The sequence below is a fragment of the Ambystoma mexicanum genome, chromosome 3p, assembly GCF_040938575.1.
Source record: "Ambystoma mexicanum isolate Mex_15411 chromosome 3p, UKY_AmexF1_1, whole genome shotgun sequence".
Lineage (NCBI taxonomy): Eukaryota > Metazoa > Chordata > Amphibia > Caudata > Ambystomatidae > Ambystoma > Ambystoma mexicanum.
Genome location: NC_090925.1, coordinates 573,012,105 through 573,039,377, shown reverse-complemented (window position 1 = coordinate 573,039,377; position 27,273 = coordinate 573,012,105).

Genomic DNA, 27,273 nt, shown 5'->3' with positions numbered 1-27,273 from the left:
AAAGTTCAAATGTCTGACTTTCACTCTTGTCCGATTCCTTGCAGGCTGCAGCTTGACCCTAGCGAAGAGTTCCTCGTGGCAACCGGTAATATTCAGGTAAGGATTTATATTATCCAATACAGTTCGATAAAATAATGTCAATATGTGACCTGTTGCTTTCTCCCTTATTCAGGCGCTGAGAGAAAGTATGAAGTCTCGGGGAATAATGAGTCCGGCGGTAAAATCAGGTAAGTCTATTGTGGTTGCGGAGGTTTCCCCTTGTTTGTCCCTTTGTTTCACCTTGCTGTCCTTTTGTTTCCCCCTAGGGGCCGGGGTTCGGTGAGAATGCAGTGGAAGCTGCGCCAACCCGTGAAGAGGAATAGTACCCCGGTGGTAAAATCAGGTAAGTCTATGGGGGGGTAACTAATATTGCCTCTGTGTATTACCTTGGCTCACCTTGCTGTTCTTGTCTTCCCCTTAGGTGCCGGAGTGCGGCGGGAGCATGCAGAAGGATGGGGTGGAATGTGAAGATGCTGTGAAGGCCGGTGAGTTAGCGCGGCGCTGCTGCAGGCGAGGCGACGTGCATAAAATAACTTCTTTCTTCCAGCTCGAAGGTGCGATGGATCGGGAATTCAGGTAAGGATCAAAGGTATTGCTCTTGTTCTAAGCTTTTCTCCTTCTCTCCCCTTTTTCTAGGAGCTCCGGACTCGAGGCGGGCGTGGCAGAAGACTGGATGCAGACTTGCAGGCACGGTGAGCGTAACGCTGCTGGATGCAGAATAACGCGAAGCGTGTGCTGCTCTTCGGGCGTGGTTTAAATAGCCTCCAAAGTAGTCCCAGGTAAGTATTCCTCCCCAGCACCACCTAAGTAAAAAATAGTCCCTTAGGTAAAGTAGTCCCTTCCAAGCCTCCTTTGGCTTGGAGCTCTTGCAGAATGGTCTCAATCAGGTAAGTTTTAATCTATGAGCCTGGCGCCTATGGCACCAGTACTGACTCTCCATATGAGCCTTGGCGCCATAGGTACCAGGACTGCACCCAAATAGCCCCTAGCAGGGGTTGTTGGGTTTGCTTAGTATAACTTGATGCCTGCTTCCAGGGTTGCTGGACTTGGCCTGGGTCCCCGGGGGTAGGCATCATGACAGCACTCCCCCCCCAAGGCCCCTCCTAAAGTCGTTTCTCCCTGTGGTTTCGGTTTGTCTGGGAAATTTCGGAAGAATTGTTTCACCAATCGGGGTGCATGAACGTGGTCACTAGGTTCCCATGATCTTTCCTGTGGTCCGTAACCTTTCCAGTCGATTAAATAAAAAAGTTTTGACTTTATGAGCTTGGTGTCCAGGATGTTCTTAACTTCAAATTCGGGTTCCCCGTCTACAAGGATGGGGTCTAGTGGCTTGGTTAGTCTTGTCCCTGGTTGCACTGGCTTCAAAAGTGACACATGAAAGACGGGGTGAATTCGCATATTAGCAGGTAAGTCCAACTTGACAGCCACTGGGTTGATGATGGCCTTAATAGAGTAAGGTCCCAAATATCTGGGGTTAAAGGTCGTGTTCCCTTTAGAGGTATATGTTTTGTGGATAACCATACTTGGTCTCCAATCTGGTATTGTGGAGTATCACTTCTATGCCGATCAGCATCTTTCTTGTATTTTTCTTTCGCCTTTTTTAAATGTTCAGTTGCTTCCTTAAAGGCTTATGTAATCGTAGCGTGCAGATGGTACACTGCAGGCATTTCTAAGTGTTGGAGTGAGTCAAGGTCTGAGGTTTGAGGATGGTGCCCATATAAGGTATAAAAGGGGATTTGTCAAGTTCCAGAATGTACTGAATTATTGTATGTATATTTGGCGATCCAAAGAATGTCTTTCCAATTACTCTCAGTCTGATGTAACATACAACGCAGGTATTGTTCGAGAGTCTGGTTGGTTCTCTCCGTTTGACCATCGGTTTGGGAGTGCTGACTGGTCGATAACCTCACATCGATTTGCGCCAATTGACAACATTTTTTCCAAAAATGTGAAATGAATTTACTGCCCCGGTCAGAGACCAATACGGATGGAAATCTGTGTATGCGAACAATGTTTTCGAGGAACTCTTTGGCCAGGATTGAAGCTGAAGGTAATCCCTTTAAAGGAATAAAGTGGGCCATCTTGGAAAAAAGATCCACAATAACTAGAATGGTGTTAAATCCATTGCATGGGGGTTGATCAGTAATAAAGTCTAACGATAAGGTGTGCCATGGTGTAGGCGGAATGTCTAAAGGTTGTAAGAGTCCAGCTGGTTTTTTCTTTTGACTTTTGTTTTGGGCACAAATGCCACAAGACATCACAAATGATTTAATATCCTTTCGCCAGGTGTGCCACCAGAATTCGCTCTTAATCTTAGCTTCAGTTTTTGCAATTCCTGGGTGCCCCTCCATTAGGGTATCATGATAACGGGAAATGACTAGCTCTTGTAGTTCCTTATGTGGCAGAAATAGCCGCCCTTGGTAATAAGGCAGGTCGTTGTGACAGAGTATTCCGGGCCTTTCTTTACCCAGTCCTGCAGGGCTGTAGGATCAAAGAGTTGTTGGATCTTTACCTGAATGTCCTCTAGTGTCTGTAGAGTTGTCATGCCAAGAATCCTTTGTTCGGAAATTATAGATACTGGTTCTGTGTTCACTTCTGCCTCTCCCATCCCTATTCGGGATAAGGCGTCTGCTTTACCATTCTTACAACCTGGTCGATAGGTTACCAAGAAATCAAACTCGGCAAAGAACAATGCCCATCGGAGTTGGCGTGACGATTGGGCCTTCGCTGTCTTTAAATACTGTAAATTCCGGTGATCAGTGATCACAGTAATGGTATGCCTGGCACCGAGAAGATAGTGCCGCCAAGCCTTGAAGGCGGATTTAATGGCTAATAACTCCTTGTCGGTAACTGCATAGTTTAACTCGGGTGCCGAGAACTTTCTGGACAAAAATGCTACTGGGTGAAGCTGGCCAGTTTCAGGGTCCTTTTGAGACAGGACAGCTTCCATGGCTACACTGGATGCATCAGTTTCCACTATGTATGGAAGTTCAGGGCGCGGGTGCTTTAATACAGGTGCAAACGTGAATTTTGCTTTCAGCTCTTGGAAGGTATTTTACGCTTCTTCAGTCCACATAAAGCGTTTATTGTTTTGTAAGAGTGCTGTGATGGGATGTACACCATGTGAAAAATCCGGGATAAATCTGCGGTAGAAATTGGCAAAGCCAAGCATGCTTTGTACTCCTTTAACTGAACTTTGTGATGGACACTTAAGAATTGCGTCCACCTTTCGTGAGTCCAATCGGACTCCTCTTGGGGTCAGGATAAACCCTAGGAATTCAACTTCTGTGGCATGAAAAACAAATTTTTCCAGTTTTGCATATAGTTTGTGATGGCGCAATTTCTCAAGGACTGCTCAGACATGCTTCACATGGTCAGATTCTGATGAGGAGTATACTAGAATATCATCGATATATACGACAACACAAACATCAATGAGTTCACGAAGGACATCGTTCATGAAGTATTGGAAGGCTGCTGGTGCATTGCATAACCCGAAAGGCATCACCTGGTATTCGAATAACCCATATTTAGTGCGAAAAGCAGTCTTCCATTCATCGCCCTCTTTTACACGTACCAGATGGTATGCCCCCCCGGAGATCTAGCTTAGTGTATATGCACGCGTCCTTCACTTGGTCTAGTAGTTCAGGGATCAGAGGCAAAGGGTATCGGTTCTTAACAGTTATCTGGTTCAATGCGCGGTAGTCTATGCACGTTCTGAGGTCACATTCCTTTTTGGGCACGAAGAACAAAGCTGAAGCTGCAGGGGACCTGGATGGGCGAATGAAGCCATTAGCAAGGTACTGGTATAAATATTGTCGTGGGTGAAGGTTCTCAGGTTCCGTAAGGATGTAGATCCTGCTACAAGGGGGTTGTGCGCCGGGTATGAGATTGATTTGACAATCGTACGATCTGTGAGGTGGTAAGGTGTTTGCCTGTTCTTTTTGGAAGACATCCTGGAATTCTTGGTATTCTGGAGGTAGTTGCACGACTGCTGTGGTTACTGGGGCCAGGCCTGCGTTCAGATTTTTCTTTGGGTAACAGGTTTGTGCACAATCCGGGAAGGTTATTCTCTTCTCTCGCCAATCAATACAAGGATTATGTGTTTCCAACCAAGGTATCCCAGTATTATTTGGAACTGTGGGGCTTTGATTAGATCAAACACAATAGTCTCTCGATGCCCATCATGACCCAATAGTGTCATCTCTGCTGTGGAATGAGTTACAGGCCCAGAGGCAATTTCAGTTCCATCGACTATGGTGATGACATCTGAGGTGGTTTTTCGGCAGAGAGGTAGATTTATCCTGGAAGCCAATTCGTAGTCCACATAGTTTGCTATGGCCCTGCTATCAATGTATGCCCTTACTGCGTGCATACGCGATGGCTGCCTTGGATCTATGAGGATCATTGGTATGATGAAATGCGAGGTCTGAGTATCCGTCTTCAAGCTCGGCATGCGGACCTCTACGCTTGTCGGGCGTGGTCGTTTCCCGAGTCTGACTCCATATGGCTTTTATCAGCAGCTCCTACCACCTTCTTGGGTGGTTTTACAGGGCAATCCCGTAGAAAATGCCCAGAAGTTCCACAATATAGACACAATTGCATTTGCCGTCTCCTTTCTCTTTCCTTCTGGGTTAAGGGTCCTTTAACCCCTCCGATTTGCATTGGTTCTGAAGCATCTGCTCCTTTGGGGTTAGCGTGGATCTTGACCAACACCCGATTCTCAAACTTGGCTCAATCAGCCTTTCTGTTCTGAAGTCTGTGATGTAACTGGACCACTAAGTCTATATATTCAGCGCAGTCTTGAGGTGGGTAGACGACTTGACCCAAGTCATCCTTGAGTTCTCCTCGAAGCCCTCGATGAAATAACGTGATTCGTTTTACCTCAGGCCATTCAGTTTCCACTATCAACCTATTAAAGGTCGCGATGTAGGATAGAAGGTCCTGGTTACCTTGTCGTAGGGACAAAAGTTTGTTATCCAGGGCCTGTCCTTGGGAATGCCGGGCAAATAGTCTTTCCATGCTCATTTGAAAGCCCTGAAAATCCCGAAGAATTGGGTCATCCTGAGTAACTAGTGTAATTGATCAATCAGCTGCACTGCCGCTGAGATATGACAATACGATGGCTACCTTGGCTTGATCGTTTGGGAAGGCTCCAGGTCTGCATAAAAAGTGCAAGCGGCATTGGTTCATAAACACGGCAAACGTTTTGGGATCTCCAGCAAAGCGTTCGGGCAGAGCTAATGGAATATTTCCTGGTAGGTTTATTTGCACAGGGTTACTCGATGACACAGGAGCTGGATTCCCCCCGGGACCTGGTAGGGGTGCTTGTCCAGCCTGGCTTTGCAGTAGTTGCCTAGCAAGGTCATCAGTTCGCTCCTTTGACAAAATCAGTTCTCTCCTAAGGGCATTGGTTTCTTGACGGGCGGAATGCACTTCAGCCCTCAGTTTCCTTAGTAATTAGGCCAATTGGTCAGTTTCTGAGGTATCCATAACGCCCGGGTGGGAATTTGTGGGTAGGCTTCGCGTTCTGTCATGCTCACCTGGCTCCCACAGGGGCGTCGATCTGAACTGGACAGCTGCGCTCCCCACCAATGTGACACGTAGTGCCGAGATGACGGACTGGACTGGCCAACCCAGCTTCGTTTGCTTGGCGAAAGGGAGAAAGGGAATTAACCACCCGTGGAGTTGAGCGTTAACCCCCCCACTCCCGCTGTTCTCCCCACTAATCATCTTTGGTGTCCCCTCCTATAGTCTTACCTGATGGTTTGGAAAGATGAGCTCTCCATCCTGCATTGAGCGCAGGGGCGCGTAGATAACCAGTTGCTTCACTGGCTCGAAGGAATTAGTGAGTTCCAGAACAATATTGACTCTGAGATTCCCGGCAAGACGCCGTAAGTATGTAGTTCGTAAGAGTTCAAACGTCTGACTTTCACTGTTGTCCGATTCCTTGCCGGTTGCAGCTTGACCCTAGCGAAGAGTTCCTCGTGGCAACCGGTAATATTCAGGTAAGGATTTGTATTATCCAACACAGTTTGATAAAATAATGTCAATATGTAACCTGTTGCTTTCTCCCTTATTCAGGGGCTGAGAGAAAGTATGAAGTCTCGGGGAATAATGCCTCCGGCGGTAAAATCAGGTAAGTCTATTGTGGTGAGGAGGTTTCCCCTAGTTTGTCCCTTTGTTTCACCTTGCTGTCCTTTTGTTTCCCCTTAGGGGCCGGGGTTCGGCGAGAATGCAGTGGAAGCTGCGCCGACCCGTGAAGAGGAATAGTACCCCCGGTGGTAAAATCAGGTAAGTCTATGGGGGGTAACTAATATTGCCTCTGGGAATTCCCTTGGCTCACCTTGCTGTTCTTGTCTTCCCCTTAGGTGCCGGAGTGCGGCGGGAGCATGCAGAAGGATGCGGTGGAATGTGAAGATGCTGCGAAGGCCGGTGACTTCAGCGCGACGCTGCTGCAGGCAAGGCGACGCGCATAAAATAACTTCTTTCTTTCAGCTGGAAGGCGCGATGGATCGGGAATTCAGGTAAGGATCAAAGGTATTGCTCTTGTTCTAACCTTTTCTCCTTCTCTCCCCTTTTTCTAGGAGCTCCGGACACGAGGCGGGCGTGGCAGAAGACTAGATGCAGACTTGCAGGTACGGTGAGCGTTATGCTGCTGGATGCAGAATAACGCGAAGCGTGTGCTGCTCTTCGGGCGTGGTTTAAATAGCCTCCAAAGTAGTCCCATGTAAGCATTCCTCCCCAGCCCCACCCGAGTAAAAAATAGTCCCTTAGGTAAAGTAGTCCCTTCCAAGCCTCCTTTGGCTTGGAGCTCTTGCAGCATGGTCTGCATCAGGTAAGTTTTAATCTATGAGCCTGGCGCCTATGGCGCCAGGACTGACTCTCCATATGAGCCTGGCGCCAGGACTGCACCCAAATAGCCCCTAGCAGGGGTTGTTGGGTTTGCTTAGTATAACTTGATGCCTGCTTCCGGGGGTTGCTGCACTTGGTCTGGGTCCCCGGGGGTAGGCATCATGACAATGCCCTATGACGGCAAAACAACACAGGAAAAGTGGTTATGTCACTCGCATTGTTGCACACAGCACTGACACAATGACATTATCCAATCCATGCAGTCAAGGAGGTGCTTGCCGCCCATATTGGAGAAACATGGTTCTGTCCTAACTTGGCAGAACACGTGGCCGAATTCATGAGTAATTGTTTGATGTGTAAGCAGTTTACTGCAGGTCCCATTGAGGGTAGTGAGAAGAGTCAGACCTCACCCAGTTGATCCATTCCAACATCTCCACGTCGACTCTGTCAACATGATCCAAGTCTGCCAAAGGTAGCGATATATGATAGTGGTCGTGTGTCCATTTTCCCAGTGGATCGAAGCTGGTCCCTGTTCTCATCCTGATGCCCTTAGAGCGGCTAAATTCCAGGTCAGAGAAGTCTTCCCATGATGAGGTGTGTGTGAGGTCCTGCAGTCTGACTATGGCCCTCACTTCAGCAATGAGATGTTTCAGCACATTACAACCTTGCTGGGCATCCAACACATATTCTCCTGTGCTTATCACCCACAAGCAAACAGTGTGTGTGTGAACGCCTCAATGGCCTGCTTAAACAGACCATAGCTAAGACTAAAAAGAGTCGCAACATAAATTGGTTGCATTGTTCACCCTTAGCTCTGCTCGCATTGCGCAACAAGCCTGAGTCAGAACACCATTTAACCCCACATGAGGTGGTAACAGGACGGTAATGCGACTTCCCCTGACTCCTCCCACTAGAGCAGTTAAAGACGCTGAAAGTGCAGCAAATGTATTGGGTCAGGAAATGTATGAATATTTGACTTCCTTGATTGCTAGTGCCTCTTTTATCTCTTGCCAGATACAACAACACCACAAGGAGCCTGAAGTCGGCGAAGAACGCGACGGCATCAACAGCCAAGAGGACTTACTTAAGCCGCCACCTGTATACCCAGAAGACCAGGTTCTCCTTAGGAACTTTACTAGACAGTGGGACACACCCAGGTTCACGGGTCCCCATACAGTGGAAACAGTGACTGAGAGAGCAGTTCAATTGATCTGGAAAAACATTTGGAATCGTATCAGCGACATCAAGCCCTTCAAAGCTGTAGCCTCCCCTGGCAACAACATCGACAGGGCCAACGATCCTCAACAACAAGAGCAGAGAGACAATGTGGAAGCAGCACTGCCGAGCAGAGGACATCCAATGGTTACACAATCACGGGCAACAGAGTTAGGGCAAGGACGTCCTACACATCCAGAGTGAGGGTAACACTGTGTGTTTGTTACTTTTCTTTCTGCATACATTAATCATGAAAGTGTGTTTTTATTGCATTTCTTCCATGCTGCCCATTGAACACCGACCTGATACCTTCCAAAGCCAATTTGATCAATTTATTGGTAGGTACAACAGATTCCGAGCACATCCTCCTAATGTGTATCATCACATTTTCATAGCATATTTGACCCAAGCTAATCCAGAACTCGAACAAGGAAACCCATCTGTCCTTGCAGTCCTCAGGGATCCTAGAATTAACACTGTGTGGGTACAAATATTCATTTTTGCCATTTTTGCCATGACCATTATATGATTAACAGGGCCTGAACTACAACAACACTAACATATTAACGTTCATTTTTGCGCATTTCAGGAGGGCAACTGATATCTTCAAGCTGCACAAGGATCCAAGATGCATAGGTTGTTGGGTGTCCTGACCCACGTTTGAGCTATCATGCTGCAACATTTGGTGCTGTGGGCTTAGAAAATCCAAGATGGCCAAAAAGCCCACATGTGCGCCAAAATCCAGGAGAACCACGCAGTTTGTGCACACACCAAAATGGTTGCCTAACTTGCCACCCACCAGTGCGAGCAGGATGGGCCGGGGTGCCATGAGTGAAATGTGTGCCAAAGGAAAAACCGCACTTTAAAATTACCTTTGGTTTCTCTGAATGCCAGCTCAAAATGCCTATTTTCAAACATTGCAACACATCCAAAAATCTCACTGAACACCAGCGGACATCTGGCAGAATGAAGTATGTGTGCATACTAAATCTGGGAAGTTGAAGAGCCCCAAAACAATGTTCATAACAAGACTGGCTGAGCTCTGCAGGTCTGCCGCATCCTAACTGAAACTGGATTTAAAACTACCAAAAATCGAAAATGTTTAAATTAACTGAGTGACCTACTTTTGAGTGTCACATAGTTTTTAACTGTTAAAATGTCATAGTTTTGAACTTAGAATCAGCATTCTAGCTGCATATGTAAAAATTGTCTTGACTTAAACTGGGGAACAAAAGGTGACATTTTACCTGAAACCTGGCTTAAGGAAACTGGAATTCTGCCAGACAGCTACCCCCGACAGGAGTGGGGGCTTGCCCAACAAATGCATTCCCAGGCCTGGCTGCATTCTGTTGCTCCTGCCAAAAGGAGGTCACACACTCTCTGATTGGATTACCAGGGGATTGCAAGAAACTAAAGAAAGGGCCCAGGCAGATGGTTTATTGGGGTGGTCGTAAATGGCTTCCTTTTGAACAAAGCCCTGCCTTGACTCAGGCAGATGGTTTATTGGGGGGACCGTAAAATAGCTTCCTCTTGGCAGAAGCTGGGAGGGGCAGGGTCTCTGAGCTTGGCAGAAACTGGATAAACTGGTTTCTACACCATGTGACCTGAAAAGACACACCCCTGTTGGCAGAATATGATTCTAAGAAAAATGTATAACTCACAGTGCGGACTTGTCAAAATTATTTAAATGATACCATAATTCTTGTGATTTTTCTATGCACGTTTTAAGACGCCTTGGAAATTTGTGTGATGTTCTGGGGCAAAACCCCGCTATTTATTGACACCACATACTCTGTGTTTAAGCTAGAGATATGGGAATTTACTGGAGTAGGTATGGACAGCCTGTGTACAGGTCTATAAATCTGGAGAAAAATGCGATGTTGGAAAACCCACTAAAAAGCACAAAATGTTGCCATTTCTGAATGCAAGCCCCCAGGAAGAGCAGAGTTTGAACAGAGTATACCTCATGTGATATGTGATGGGTTCATGTAATTTTAAACCACTGTGTATCTATGAAATATGTCTTTAGGTCAAATATAGATTTGTGTGTAATTTGACAGGGGAGTGTCCTTTCTGCAAGCCATTAAATGACATCATTCTGACACACAATCCTGCTCTCCAGTGAGAACGCAAAGAATTCTCCAACCTATCAGAACTCTGAAGGGGTTGGGCCTAGAAAGCTAGCCTCTCCACCCACTTTCAAAACACATAAAAAGAGACTGCTGGGACAGGTAAAGACATTCAAATCCAGTTGCTGCAACGCGCTCTGCCGGACCACACAACATCCAGAAGATACCAGATCCAACACGTAGACTTTAAAACTCCAAAGAACTTGATTCAGAACTCAAAGCAAGGGCCTAAACCCCCAAACTGAGAACTCTTCTCAGCAGGCCTCAGCATCCAGCAAACCTAACAGCGGTAGCAGCATCCAGGAGCCGTGCAGATCAGTGCTGTACCCAGAGAAAGCAGAGCAGTATCCAGAACCAGAGGCCAGAGATCCAGAGTGACCCAGACCGCTGTGAGCAGAACCAGAGAGCTGACCCAGATCACTGTGAAGTGCCGAGACCAGAACTGGAGTCCAGTCCAAAACCTGACCAGATCCGTGGCGAGGCCTATTTCAAAAATATATTGTGAGTACCTAGCAGAACTGTGCAGAACCAATCTCTTAATTAAAATAATCTAATCCAAACTATTTTAATCTAACCAGAACTGCCTCCTAAAAGTTGTCACTTGTTATTTTGTAAAGCTGCACCACTGTCACTTGTCAATTCTGAAGCTGCAAGCTGTCACCTGTCATTTTGAGTTTACTTAAAATCCGAAAAACTACCTTTACTTAATCGTCCGTATCTCTGGAACCGTTTGGGCTACGAACTTGGTTTAACTTTCCTCTGAAAGCTTAGAATCTATATTCTTTCTCCGCAATCACGATTCACGCATTCGCAAATTTTGCCGCGATTTGCGATTTGGCCCGATTTCTTTACTTGTAAAAAGATAGCTGCTTTTGCCTGAACTGCTAAATTTCGTTTGCCTCTTAAGAACCATCCCTGAATCATTGCTAGAGTGAGCCTGAACTAATATTAACTAGATACCACTCACCCTGAACCTCCTGAAGGGAATTAAAAGCATTTTCAGCACATTTCTCACTGCATTGTCACCATATTCAAAGCATTTTGCCTGTGTTTCAAAACTCCTATCTGTTGTATAAGCTGCTGGGGGGGAATTGAACTGAATTCTATTTGATTGCATTCCTAAGAACTGTGTGCTCTCATCTTCATCTCCTTACATTGCATAAAAGGAGGGGTGAATTGTCCAAGAAAGTGATTACATTGTCTTTTGCTGAAATCCTATCAAGTTATTTTCTCTACTGCATTTTCATTCCACATTGCATCTATTTGAAACCATAAAAGTATTGTTGCTATCTTATCCATCCTATACCCACTCATCATTGATTATAAAGAAGTGTGCTAGTGCCAGACTATCCATTATTGATTACTGCTCAGATTAAGTGTGATATTCAATTATTAATTCATTATAAAAGTGTGATATATATATATTCTGTTTAATTTTTCTCAAATAAACCTTTTAAACTTGCAAAACAGAACTGCTTCTTGGCTCAGTGGGGTCAGGGGGATTCTAAGAGAGGGGTGTTATATAGGGGTAGTCATCCAGAACTCATGAACTGGACATAAAGATATATCAATAAGGGTTTCCATTCAGTATCCCAGACTAGGCATTGACTTAGCTGTAGTGTTGAATTGAATCTTCTTACAAATTGGGGGCTCGAGTCGGACGTCTGGGTTAGATCTATCACTTGTGCAGATTAATACAGTGTGCTAACTAACAGGAGACATACCTCCGGTCGGATCACCACGCTGTGTTACGCTGTAAAGCACTCCTCAAAGGAACGCTCTAAGGAAAAGGTCTGTTTTGCAAAAATAAAATACTAATTTCTGTAAGTCAGGACAGAGACCAATCTCTAGAATGACGACCTTAGTAAACATGAAAATAGCCAGAGAGCACTTCTTACATAAGTTATTTGTGAGAGGTGAGTGGACTCACCAGGACCAAACGGTCTGGTTGCAGGCCATCACGCAACAGGTCACTGAAACAGGGTAAGATATATGGAGAGATCAGGGTCCCTTACATGTGGCCCTGAGTGAACTATACATGGCTCCTAAAGCTAAGGATGAACAAGACAAGATGGTTAGGATAGCGGCATATTTGTATCTATATATGGGAGCCATGCAAGACAGATGTGCTGAAGGCCACGATCCGGCAATTAGGCAACAGATAGCGTTAGAAAAGGTCCAATCTGACCTGGTCTCTTCTGAGCAGAGGCTGCAGAGGAGCCAGGAGGCAGAAAATGATAGTAGGCAGTATATCATGAAAATAAAAGAGGACATGGATATACTGCAACAGGAAAAGGCTGACCAGGATACCAGAATTCTGGCTTTGCAGAAGGAACACCAAGACAGTTTGGACTCCCTACTGCAGAGCCAGAAAAAGCTGGAGCAACAGATCAATTTCAACAGGGCATGCACAGAGCAGGTAGCCACCCTGCAAATCCAACTAGACAGAGAGAAAGAGGAGAGCAATAAACTGATCCTGAAAGACCTGGATACCCAGGCAGAGTTTGATCAGGAGCGCCAGAAAGCTGGTGCCTTCCAAAGGCAAAGGGACGACCTGACGGCACAGATGCAGACTCTTAGTCAGGAAAGGGACACCTTAGGCCAGGAAGTCTGCCACTTAAAAAGAAAAATGGAAGAAAATCACCTGGCCCACCAGGGACTGGGTGACCTCCAAAAAGAACACCAGGACTTGCTAGAGCACACCAGGAGGGTGGAGGAGGCTCTGGCAAGACAGGAGCAGGCCAGTAGGGATGGGACTCAGGAGGTAACTCTCCTGCAGCAAAGACTGGCCCAGTGCTCCAGGACCAATCAGGAAACGCAGAGAGAGAATGAGGCTCTCTGCCAGCACAATGATAGGCTCCAACAACAGGTAGCGATGCAGGAGAGACTGATAGAGTCTAGTAAGGCCTTAACTGAGGAACTGAAGGCGCAGGCTCTTGCATTGCAACAGGGAGCAGGGGCAGATAGAGACCAGGTTCGCTGGGAAAGGGAAACTCCTGAGCATAACCTCAGGAGCCCTAGTACCAGAGGCCTTTATCTCTCTCAGTCCCTGGACTCTGCCACCCCCATGTCCCCTGGCGCACATGAGCACCGGGCCACAGGGATGGCAGATTACTATCCAGCCAGAAGCATGGGGCTCATAGGCCAGTACCTCCCAGGAATGGATGGGCGGGCATCCGGGTATGGGCACCCAAGCACAGTGCAATTTAGTGGGGACCCCAGGAGATTAGGCCCATTAAGGGCATCCTGAAAACTTCTGCCCAGTTAGGTCAGTGGGGGGGGGTACCCATGAAATCCTGGCAGCAAGGAGGAATCTGAAGACTCCTCTGAACGGCGCAGGACACAGGAGACCAGGTCCCCACATTCTGCCAGCCATTCCCAGGCTCGCAGAATCCGGGAAAACCTGGAAGATCAGACAGGAACCTCTGGGAGCAGTGCCTCTGAGTCAGAGGATGAATGGACCAGGGTTACCCGAACCAAAAAGGCCAATAAGGCAAAAAGGGCCTTGCTTAAGGACCCATTGAAACAGATTAAGGCAATCAGGAGTGTCATCACGCCTTATCATAAGAACGCCAAGTACTCTGTTTGGGAACACTTGGAGCTCTATGAGCAAATGATGGAGACTTTCCATTTGAAGGACAGCAGTAGCTGCATCCAGTACGTCAAATGGACATTCTCCCCAGAATACTCCAGTTTCTTTGCGGGGCTGGAGGACCAAAATCATTTAAGATGGTCCACCTATAAGGCGGCCATCTTGAAACATTTTTCTGTTCACAGAAATCCCCAAGAGGCTCGCAAGGCAGCCTACAATTTGCAGTGTGGGGAGGATCAGGCCCCACAAGAGTTTGTGCAAGAATTAAAGCGTGCTTTTGCACAGACCACCAGAAGGGTGCGCACAGACAGCAAAGAGTTTGTCAATACATTTTTCCATGCTCTCCCTAAATATATAATGACCCAGCTCGTGAGAGATTTTCATGAGAAAAGATCTTTAGACTGGGTCATTGAACAGGCTACCCGGATCTATGAGGTGCAGTAGCCTATCAAAAATAAAAATAACGTGCCAAAAAACCCCAAAACCAACAGCACCCCTGCTGCTGCCAAGGTGGCAGAGGTAAAGGTTGCCCCCGTTTTAGATTTGGAGATGGGGGGGCCTAAAAACCTGCCTGCACCAAATAACTCACAGCCCAGAAGGCCCTCGGGCCAGCCACAGACAGGGAGTCGAGGAGGTAGTCCCACAAATGGGGTCCCCCGCCCCCCTGACTATGTAAGTCCCTGCTACAAGGGAAACCGACCAATCCTGGGTTATGTGTGGACTCCTCCAGCCCAAGGGGGGGGGATCCAGCCAAGCACCTAATCCAGGGAACTTCCTGCCCAACTTCCCCCAGGAGGGCAGAAATTCTCCAAATCCTGGGCAGAACTTTTTCCCCAGGTATCCACCCAATTTCCAGCCCCAAAATCATCCATCCTTCTTTCCCCAATTCCCTGAGCCCAGACAACCTAATCCGGGAGAGGGGAGGCCAAGGGTGGAGGGGTACCAAAATCTTCCCAACCAGGGGTACTACCAGAGAAGGGATAGCTACCCTTCCCGGGATCAGCCCAGGGGAGAAAATAGAGCCCCGTATCAGCCTGAGCAGGTTTCCCAGTTAGAGCGCCAGGTCCAAAATATGGCACGGGATCTGGGTCACATACTGAGGGCTCAACAGAACCCTCAGATGAGCATGCCACCGCCGAATGCCCCAAACTCTGGACCTGGTGCTCCAGAACAATGATGGGGGCAGCACCCCGATAACACACCGGTTCCCAGGGAGGAGGCACAAGGGGAAGGGGGGTGTAAACCCTTGGAGGAAGTTTCCTTCCCAACGTGTAAACAGCCCCTGGAAAACCAGGAACCGGAAACAAAATCTCCTACCCCTGAAAGCCTGCCTCCCAAGGAGCATTGGGGGGTAGGAGAAACAAAGGACCCAAACAGACCCACTTTGTGGAGGAGGTACAGGTCTTCCAATTTGAGGGAGAGGGATCCGCAGAGGATCCTGGGGAAAGGATCTTCTCCTTTAGAGATGGGGGAACTCCTCCCAAGGAAAAATGGGTCCCAAGGGATGCCAATTCAGACTGGGGAGATATGGAGACTGAGCTACCGCCGCCCATCATCTCATCCCAGAACCCACAATACCAAAATCCCCTGGTTCAAACCCATCCTGGTGACTGCCTCCAAAAAGGGGGGGGCGGCCCAGAACCGGAACCAGGGGAATCCACAATGGCTCTGATCTCCAGTTGCCAACTTTTTCTTTCAGATTCCCAAGGTTCTCCACAGAATTCTGCCCAAATCTCTTCGCTAGCAATGTCCAAAATCAGAAAGTTAGCCCACCAGTTGTCCAAAAATGTGCATTATCTGTGCCCCCTTGAGGAGAAGGAGGGAAGATACTATGCCCCGGTACAAGTACAGGGGCAGGGTACAATTTTGGCACTGGTGGACACTGGATCCCAAGCTACCCTTCTGTCCAAAAGGGCCTTTGAGGAACTAAATGCAGGAAGGGGGGAGAATTACCGTATTCCTCTCACCTCTCTTCCGGGACAACTGCAGAACTTTGACGGGAAGGAAATTTCTGTTGAGGGGAATGCAGATTTGGACATCAAAATTGGGCGACACAAGGTGAAACACCCGGTCATAGTAGTGACTCCAGAGGGCACCCCTTGTTTACTAGGGAATGACCTCCTGAGAAGGTTGTCACCCCTCATAGATTGTGTAAACAAGGTCCTCTGGACCCAGACTAGCCGACCAATAAAATTAAAACAGAGTGTCAACCATGTTAGTTTAAACGGCACCTGCCACATGGTTGAACAAAAATCTGACCAAGTAGAATTTCACTTCCAGAACAACCAAATTCCAGACGTGACAGTATTAGCAGTAGGACAACAGACTGGTGATGGGGGGTCCTCTCTATTTCTGAAAATCAACCTTCCTTCCAGTTTAAGGTCATATTCCACACTGGAAGGAAACACTCTGAAATTCTTCACCAATCCACAATCAGAAACTCCCACTCCTATAGTCCAGAAAGATGTGAAATCAGCTCAGAGCCTGGCTGATATTCAGCAAATTGGAGAGCAGGTGTTCATCCCTGTTCAGTTAAATGATGGGAAGGACTCTGTTCTCGCTCGAGTGTGTGTGAACAACGGTAAGAGCTTCATCAGCGAAGCCATGTTCCACCAACTCCCAAAAGATCCAGCCATTCCCACATTCAAACTGATAGACAAATGGGAAATGGACCTGGAAGCACCCAATTCCAAACATCTCTCTGTCTGCTCAAAATCTCCATTGGCAACAAGAGCATAGTCCATAATTGTTGGGTCGTGCGAGACGTCACTGCCGCCTTTTACTTAGGCAGTGACATTCTCAATCGCTTTGCCATTAGTTTGGACCTAATCAACTTCAAAGCTTGGTCCCGATTAGCGGATAATCCCATGGGCTTTGATGATCAAGAAAAAGCATTTAGGTCAGCTCAATTGCTACCTTATGCAGTTGAAATTCAGATTAAAGAGGAAGTCACCATCCCAGAAAGGACCCGACAATTCTCCCTGGAAGTGAAAGTTAAAAGAGGACAACATTTGAAAAACCCTGATGCTTACATACATCTAAATGCTTCTCTCCAACAGCAAGGGTTGAGGGTAAACCCAACACCATTAGTCAACACAGAACATGACACCATTCCAATAGAGGTGGATAACAGCGACTTAAAGAGTATTACTCTAGCCGCAGGCACCATTATTGGAATGGCGGTTGATGACCGACATTTTTCCATTGATCTAGGAAATGAACTGTTAGGACCAATCCCCAAGGACTGTTTTGACAGTGACAGTGATGACGATACAACACCAGACAGGATTTTTACCCGGCATGGGGGGAACTTCCTGGTGTACACTTCCTGCCCTTATGGTAAGGAAGATGTGACTTGTGACTTCAGGAGGGATGAGGTGATTTTCCAGGCCCATGAGTGTTGCCTTCCCCACCTGAAGCCTCCAGTCCAAATCAGCACTCTGACCAGGGACTTCTCCACCCAGCTGGAGGAGGCCGCTGAGATAGCCAAACCGGAAGTCTTTCCAGGCTTCAGGCAGATGGTGGAAGAGAGAGTCAACCTAGCTGATGCCTGTGTGACTCTGGAACAGAAGCAAAAGTTGAAACAAGTTTTCTTGGATTTCCAAGATCTCTTTGCGGTAGACTCATATGACTGTGGTCGCACCGACATCCACACCACAACAATTCCCACGGACCCTGGAATGACTCCAGTGTTTATGAAGCAATATCGCTTGCCTCTCGCATCCATGGAGTCCCTTACTGAAATAATTAAGAACCTTGAGTCCCGGGGAATAATCCGTCCAGTCCACAGCACTTTCAATAATCCGGTGCTGGGAATATTGAAGCCAAACGGCCAGTGGAGACTCTGCCCCGACCTCAGGGAGCTCAACAAACGGGTCCATACTTCCCAATGGCCTCTGCCCTACATTGACCAAGGGCTGGCCCAGATCCAGGGGTCACAGGTATTCACTGCAATAGACCTGACCAATGGATACTGGACCGTGCCTGTCAGTAGGGAGGACCAATACAAACTGGCTTTTACCTTTGGGGGCCAGCAGTACACATGGACCCGGACTCCCTTCGGATACCTCAACTCCGGCAATTAATTCAACATTTTCCTACATAAGGCCATGCCCGACCTGGGTGTGAGGGGTAACCTGGCTTATGTAGATGATGTCCTCATCAAAAGTTCATCTGTGGAGGAACACATAGCGGAGATCCGTTATGCTCTGACACAGTTGAGGGCCGCCAGAGCAAAACTTTCCTTTCAGAAAGCACAGTGGTGTAGAACCCGTGTTAATTTCTTGGGGCATGAGATTACTCCTCAGGGTCTCTGTCCCCAGGAAAAGAAAGTGGAAGCACTTCAGAAACTGAAAGACCCCACAACTCTGCGGGAACTAAGGAGCCTCCTTGGACTGACTAATTACAGCAGAAAGTTCATTGAGGGCTACGCAGAGATCACCAGACCCCTGATTCATCTCCTGAAGGGGGGGTCAAGTGGGAATGGGGTCCAGAACAAGCCGAGGCAGTAAGACAACTCAAAAGAAGCCTCTCACAAGCGCCCTGCCTAGCTTACCCTGTCAGAAACAAGGAGTTCTTCCTGGAGACAGGGTTCTCTAATACGTGCTTGACGGCAGTATTATACCAAAAGCATGACAAGGTCAATAAAGTCATCTCCTATGCGAGCAAAACTTTATCCTCTGTGGAGGAAAAATTCAACGATTGTGAGAAGGCACTCCTGGCAACGGTGTATGCATTGAAGAATTACCGCCCGTTCATCCATGGGGAACACATCATAGTGGAGACTCCACACCAGCCTCTGCAATATCTCCAAAGTGACAGAATCCGGGCCGGAAATGTGAGTAATTCCCGAATTACTTCCTGGATTCTGTCAATGCAAGGCTTTCCTGTGGAGGTCAGATATGGCCAAAACAAGAGGAGTCCCCTCGCGCAAGGTCTGGCTGACTTGCATGATTGTGCCAGAGAAAACTGTCTCGAGGACGAAAGTCTAAAAATCAAGGACAACATGGAGGCATACCTTAATTCCCCACACAAAGTCTTTGAAGAAGACAAGTGTGAGGGAATGCCCACTGTCTATGTGGATGGATGCTCTTACCATGTTGACAACGACGGGGAGAAAGAACTGGTGGCTGGTGTAGGGAATGCACGGGTGAAGGAGTTCCCAGAACCCTCCGCTGGATACAAAATTGGTCCCCGAAGTAGTCGGGTGGCAGAATTGATGGCTGTGCATCAGGCCATCCTCACTGCTGTCCAACATCAACTCCACGAACTGGTCATAATCACTGATTCGGATTATGTATGGAACGGGTTCGTGGAGCACCTGGTTAATTGGAAAACCAGTGGCATGTTATGTGCTAATAACAAACCCTTGAAACATGGGAAGTTAATCCAAAACATTGATGATCTGGTCACATCGAATGGGATGACCATCTACTGGAAAAAGATCAAGGGTCATTCCAAAGTAGAGGGACCAGACAAAACTGGAAATGACTTAGCAGATCAGCTGGCCAAAACCGGGGCCATCCAAGGGCATCTAATTGAGATTGAGTCCTTGTTGGGGGAAATCCAGGTCACCGCTATCACTAGGTCCCAGACAAATGCTCACAATGATCTTTCAATTGCACAATGGAGTAAGGAGACCCCTGATGCTGACTTAATCACAGCTCAGAAGGGGGATCCAATAATTGGTAAGTTCTACCAACACATTGAGGAACCTGAGAACTTTCCCCTGACGGATACTGATTACATTGGGAAAGAGGACCTTAGAGTGTTGATGAAATGTCCAAAAATGTTCCGAATCCAAGACGGTTTGCTGGTAAGGAAATCGAAAGCTGGCCACGATCAGTGGGTGGTTCCTACCTCATTCCGAAGCCTGATGTTAAGTCACGCCCATGATGTGGCCACCGCCGGTCATAGGGGGTTTCACACAACACTGGAAATCTTAAGAGAGGTTGCTTACTGGCCACACATGGGCCAGGACCTCAACCAATATTTGAAGGGTTGTCTTGTGTGTGCACAATTTCAGCCGACATCCCTCACACACCGGGCACCTCTCCAAAAGAGGGGAATGACACTCCCATGGTCAGATTTGCAAATTGACTCTGTAGGCCCCGTGATTCGCTCTGCTAGGGGGAATAAGTACATGTTGACTGTGACATGCTTGTTTACCAAGTGGGTGGAATGACTCCCAGCCCCAAATTGCAAGGCAGAAACTGCAGCTGCCCTGATGATTAACCACATCTTTTCCTGTTTTGGTCTAGCTCAAAGGATTGAGTCAGACAGGGGTAGCCACTTCACCAGTGAAGTAATGACAAAGATGTGGGAGATACTGGGGGTCAAGAGAAAGCTACACATTGCTTACAGGCCAGCTTCTTCTGGAGCAGTGGAACGCTACAACCGGACAATTGTGAGCCTCTTAAAAAAGTTTGTGGCAGATTCTGGGCCAAGTTGGGATATCTGATTACCTCTGGTCCTAATGGCCATCAGATCTACCCCTTCATCTGCAAACAAAATGTCACCATTCGAGTTGATGACTGGACGCAAGATGGTGCTCCCGCAGCATTTGCTCTACAGGACCCAAGAGCAGACACTAATAAATGCCTCCACAACTCACGAGTATGTGGAGAATTTAAGGAAACACCTTCAACATGCTTTTGCTTATGCTCAGCGGAATCTAGAAAGATCAGCTGATAGCATGAAGACCCACTATGACCTGAAAACTTCCAGGAAGGAATATCAGGTGGGGGCCCGGGTCTATTTATACAACTTCCAAAGAAACCAGGCAAAGCAGCGAAAATGTTTGCCTACATGGAAGGGACCCTATGAGATTATAGACAAGATCTCCCCTGTGGCCTACAAGATCCACATCCCTAAAGGTCCTTTGGCAGAGGGGGAAGACAAGTGGGTCCACATTAACCAGTTGAAGTGTTGCCATCCCAGGCACACTCTGCAACAACTGGAGGAATCCTCTGGAATCCTAGAGGGTACTGTCTCAGATTAATTCAGTTAAAATATCCTACATATCCTACATATCGCCTATCAAATTCTGAGTTTCTCAATGTGGGTGTTTTCGTTTTTGAATGCAAAAAAGAAATGTGCATGTTCATATGTTTTGACCCAAGGGGCCCGGGGTACCGCCCAATATTCCCATCAGGACCGGCGAGGAGAACCGATCGATCAATACCGGATGGAGGAAAAGATGCTGAACTGTGCCATTTGCAGAATTGGAAGAAGATTATGCGGACATACCAGTGCGTGGGTCAAGACCTGTGTGCACCCGACTCCCCATCGACTCAAATTCAAAGTGCAGTCGCGTGGGGGGGCCTTGTTGGGTGTCCTGACCCACGTTTGAGCTATCATGCGGCAACATTTGGTGCTGTGGGCTTAGAAAATCCAAGATGGCCTAAAAGCCCACATGTGCGCCAAAATCCAGGAGAACCACGCAGTTTGTGCGCACACCAAAATGGTTGCCTAACTTGCCACCCACCAGTGCGAGCAGGATGGGCCGGGGTGCCATGAGTGAAATGTGTGCCAAAGGAAAAACTGCACTTTAAAATTACCTTTGGTTTCTCTGAATGCCAGCTCAAAATGCCTATTTTCAAACATTGCAACACATCCAAAAATCTCACTGAACACCAGCGGACATCTGGCAAAATGAAGTATGTGTGCATACTAAATCTGGGAAGTTGAAGAGCCCCAAAACAATGTTCATAACAAGACTGGGTGAGCTCTGCAGGTCTGCAGCAGCCTAACTGAAACTGGATTTAAAACTACCAAAAATCGAAAATGTTTAAATTAACTGAGTGACCTACTTTTGAGTGTCACATAGTTTGTAACTGTTAAAATGTCATAGTTTTGAACTTAGAATCAGCATTCTAGCTGCATATGTAAACATTTTCTTGACTTAAACTGGGGAACAAAAAGTGACATTTTACCTGAAACCTGGTTTAAGGAAACTGGAATTCTGCCAGACAGCTACCCCCGACAGGAGTGGGGGCTTGCCCAACAAATGCATTCCCAGGCCTGGCTGCATTCTGTTGCTCCTGCCAAAAGGAGGTCACACACTCTCTGATTGGATTACCAGGGGATTGCAAGAAACTAAAGAAAGCACCCAGGCAGATGGTTTATTGGGGTGGTCGTAAATGGCTTCCTTTTGAACAAAGCCCTGCCTTGACTCAGGCAGATGGTTTATTGGGGGGACCGTAAAATAGCTTCCTCTTGGCAGAAGCTGGGAGGGGCAGGGTCTCTGAGCTTGGCAGAAACTGGATAAACTGGTTTCTACACCATGTGACCTGAAAAGACACACCCCTGTTGGCCAGAATATGATTCTAAGAAAGATGTATAACTCACAGTGCGGACTTGTCAAAATTATTTAAATGATACCATAATTCTTGTGATTTTTCTGTGCACGTTTTAAGACGCGTTGGAAATTTGTGTGATGTTCTGGGGCAAAACCCTGCTATTTATTGACACCACATACTCTGTGTTTAAGCTAGAGATATGGGAATTTACTGGAGTAGGTATGGACAGCCTGTGTACATGTGTATAAATCTGGAGAAAAATCTGATGTTGCAAAACCCACTAAAAAGCACAAAATGTTGCCACTTCTGAATGCAAGCCCCCAGGAAGAGCAGAGTTTGAACAGAGTATACTTCATGTGATATGTGATGGGTGAATGTAATTTTAAACCACTGTGTATCTATGAAATATGTCTTTAGGTCAAATATAGATTTGTGTGTAATTTGACAGGGGAGTGTCCTTTCTGCAAGCCATTAAATGACATCATTCTGACACACAATCCTGCTCTCCAGTGAGAACGCAAAGAATTCTCCAACCTATCAGAACTCTGAAGGGGTTGGGCCTAGAAAGCTAGCCTCTCCACCCACTTTCAAAACACATAAAAAGAGACTGCTGGGACAGGTAAAGACATTCAAATCCAGTTGCTGCAACGCGCTCTGCCGGACCACACAACATCCAGAAGATACCAGATCCAACACTTAGACTTTAAAACTCCAAAGAACTTGATTCAGAACTCAAAGCAAGGGCCTAAACCCACAAACTGAGAACTCTTCTCAGCAGGCCTCAGCATCCAGCAAACCTAACAGCGGTAGCAGCATCCAGGAGCCGTGCAGATCAGTGCTGTACCCAGAGAAAGCAGAGCAGTATCCAGAACCAGAGGCCAGAGATCCAGAGTGACCCAGACCGCTGTGAGCAGAACCAGAGAGCTGACCCAGATCACTGTGAAGTACCAAGACCAGAACCGGAGTCCAGTCCAAAACCTGACCAGATCCGTCGCGAGGCCTATTTCAAAAATATATTGTGAGTACCTAGCAGAACTGTGCAGAACCAATCTCTTAATTAAAATAATCTAATAGAAACTATTTTAATCTAACCAGAACTGCCTCCTCGAAGTTGTCACTTGTTATTTTGTAAAGCTGCACCACTGTCACTTGTCAATTCTGAAGCTGCAAGCTGTCACCTGTCATTTTGAGTTTACTTAAAATCCGAAAAACTACCATTATTTAATCGTCCGTATCTCTGGAACCGTTTGGGCTAAGAACTTGGTTTAACTTTCCTCTGAAAGCTTAGAATCTAAGCTCTCCAACAAACCTAGAACCGACGTCCTACTCCTTATATTTCTCCACAATCATGATTCACGCATTTGCAAATTTTGCCGCGATTTGCGATTTGGCCCTATTTCTTTACTTGTAAAAAGATAGCTGCTTTTGCCTGAACTGCTAAATTTCGTTTGCCTCTTAAGAACCATCCCTGAATCATTGCTAGAGTGAGCCTGAACTAATATTAACTAGATACCACTCACCCTGAACCTCCTGAAGGGAATTAAAAGCATTTTCAGCATATTTCTCACTGCATTGTCACCATATTCAAAGCATTTTGCCTGTGTTTCAAAACTCCTATCTGTTGTATAAGCTGCTGGGGGAGAATTGAACTGAATTCTATTTGATTGCATTCCTAAGAACTGTGTGCTCTCATCTTCATCGCCTTACATTGCTTAAAAGGGGGGGGTGAATTGTCCAAGAAAGTGATTACATTGTCTTTTGCTGAAATCCTATCAAGTTATTTTATGTACTGCATTTTCATTCCACATTGCATCTATTTGAAACCATAAAAGTATTGTTGCTATCTTATCCATCCTATACCCACTCATCATTGATTATAAAGAAGTGTGCTAGTGCCAGACTATCCATTATTGATTACTGCTCAGATTAAGTGTGATATTCAATTATTAATTCATTATAAAAGTGTGAGGGGATGTGAGGGTGGACGGAGAGGGAGAGCGGGACGCACGGCCAGAGGAGCCCGCTGTGCCGCGGGCGTGTGCGGCGCCGAACGCGGGTGCCGGGAAGGCGTCCCTGTTAAAGGGAGAGCCTTGTTGGCGTCCCACAACGGTGCCGACGTTGCAGCCGCGGCACCGCGGGTGCTCACAGCCGCAGCGCCGCGTGTGCCCACAAGGACCGGGTTCACTGGCGCTGCGGCTGGGAGACCCGTGAGCCCAATGTACCTCTGCGGCCTCCGGCATCGACCGGAGGTACCTCACCGGCCTCCGGCGGTGAGGCTCGGGAACTAGAGAGCCCGACTCGTGCCGACCGCTCGGCGTCAGAGGTGCGCCGGACAGCCGGGCAAGGACCCATCGGGGGCAGCCAACCAGAACCCCCTCCTTACCTCATGCAGGGGAGACCCAGAACGGTAGCATGGGGCCTCAAGCAGGACGGGCCTCCGGGAGACATGCCTCGAGGGAGACACAATGTTGGGGGGGCGGGGCCAATGGAGAGGGTGGGGCTGACAGCAGGGAGGGGAAGCTAGAGCCAGGCAGCCAGAATAAAGGAGGAGGTGGGGAGGAGGCAGCACTATTCATAGAGGGTGGGTGCCTAGGGTCCCCACCAATCAGACAGGGGGGGAGGGAAGTTGTCCCCGATTGGCCCTTTTTCCCTCCAAACCCCAGGTATAAAAGGGACTGGCCTAATGGCGTTTTTGTTGCTTTTTGCAGGGAGAAGGAGAGGAGAGTGAGAGCAACTGGTGGGCCTATCCGGGTCCGTGAGAGTAGGAGACATTCAAAGAGAAGAGGAACTCCTGGTGCCTTTTACTCACAGTGAAGTAACTGTGGGGTCAACCTGGAGTCTAACTACCTTGGTTAAGACATTGTGTAATAAAGGTCTACAAAACTCCACTTCGCCTACTGTCGTGAATTCTACAGATATATATATATTTTGTTTAATTTTTCTCAAATAAACCTTTTAAACTTGCAAAACAGAACTGCTTCTTGGCTCAGTGCGGTCAGGGGGATTCTAAGAGAGGGGTGTTATATAGGTGTAGTCATCCAGAACTCATGAACTGGACATAAAGATATATCAATAAGGGTTTCCATTCAGTATCCCAGACTAGGCATTGACTTAGCTGTAGTGTTGAATTGAATCTTCTTACAAGGTGATGGAATTAACTATTACAAATATGCTTAACTTGTCCTGTCCCTTATTTCCAATTGGTGTTTTTGCATGACTGTTTTGGCAAATATCTCTTGTATCTAGTGAAACCGCTGTATCTTCTACTAACATTACCCCAACTCTAGCAGGTGGAACGACCATGTCAGGTGGACAGGGGAGCACTTTAAGCACGGTAAGAAGAGGTAAGCGCAGTGCTGACAGAGACATGGGAGGGTGGACCTATATCTCACTGACACTGCTCAAGTGTCTAACAGTATGGGGTACAAACACATGACCAAAGTAGGAAAATAAAACACTGGGGAGAGCTGCTATGTCTGCCCAATAATCCCCTATTCCATGAGTGCCTCCAGAACGTTTATAGCAACTGAAATACCAGAAGCAAGAGCACAATGCCTCATGTACCTATCCATGGTTACAACCTGAGGAAGATTCTAAGGGAAAACAGCAACATTGAGATGGATGTCCCAGACAACATTCCCCTGTAAGGACAGTTATATAAAGATTCTTGACATGATGAACAATTACTGGCAGTTAGACCAAGCTACACAATACATAACTGATGGTCCGCAGATACAAAAGCAATAACACTGAAGAAACTACCCTGCCCGAAGAGGGGGGGGGTCAAGGAAATAGGAAGGAAACCAGGATGCTGGGAAAGACCACAGATATTTGTGTCAGGCCAAGTATACAGAGCAGAAGGATGGAACGATGGAGTAGTAGGACTCACAGCACACACCCTAGTACAAGCACCAGTGAACACAGTGCAAGGATAAAATGACAAGTGCTGAAAGAATGGGATGCAAGCGCCAAATTGCTCACTTGGGTAGACAATGAAGCTGGACCAATGCCCATAACACCACTGAAGAAACCAGCATTATGTTACCAGAATGAAGGTGCAGTAAAGGTTGGAGAAAACACAGAGTGTAGGTACACAGAGAAGCATCCAGAAATGAATGTCGGCACAGCAGTATTAAGTGAACACTATTGGGCATGTGGATCCAAGGCATACGAGAAGCTGACATCCAAGGGGAGGAGTTTGCTCATTGGTTCACATCAATATGCCAGCACTGGTAGTGCCACAGTAGGATATAAAGATAGACGACTTTCTTAAAATGGATGCTAACAAGAGATCGATAGAAGGGGAAGAAAAGGGAAGAAAGAAGCGGTCAGTGGAAGTGAGTAGAGTGAAGAGAAATAACTATTTTTCATAAGAATCAGAAGCATCACTAGACGATGTACCACCTGAACATCGGTTATTCAGCAGGCCAGAGATGTTTTTTGCGTAAGTAGTTCCAGCTGTCCAGACATACACAAACGCAAAATGGTTGCAGGTAACCAGATGGGAGCTGATGGACACAATAAACTCTACAATGAATGGCTTTTTTCTGCCAACGTGTGTGCTAACTGCTTCATATAGTTCTTTTATTGAAAAAAACTATCTTTCTCAAATCTTGTGTCCAACAGTTTTCTTTAATTTTTATGATCACACTACTTTATGCCATCCATCTTCGGTACAATAGTTTCTTCTTCTGTATCACTTTACTTTATGCCATTCAACTTTGCTTCAATCATTTCTTTTTCTCTCTACACGTGTTTCCCCACAGTCTATTCCCATGGTTCCTCAGGAGAGAATCTATTACAAACATAGAAGATGAACATAAAAGGTGAATATCTAATTTGTTTTCCTCACTCTACTTTAGTAGATTCACATTTACTCCTTTGTACCATAGATGCAAGCAAATACTCTGTATTTTTCTTACATTTATCTCTCTCTCTCTCTGTAGTTTGTTAAAATTCTCTTGTTTGTATTATGGGTGTTGCCTAAAGTTAATAATTTTGTTCTGGTTAATAAACTTTTCACAGCTTTTTAACTTTCATTCAATAGATATTATATTAACCTTTTTTGCTAGTCAAGTCTGTTTTGCTATCAACATCTCCTGCATATGTACTGCTCATAAGAGTAAATGCTGCAGCCTAACTA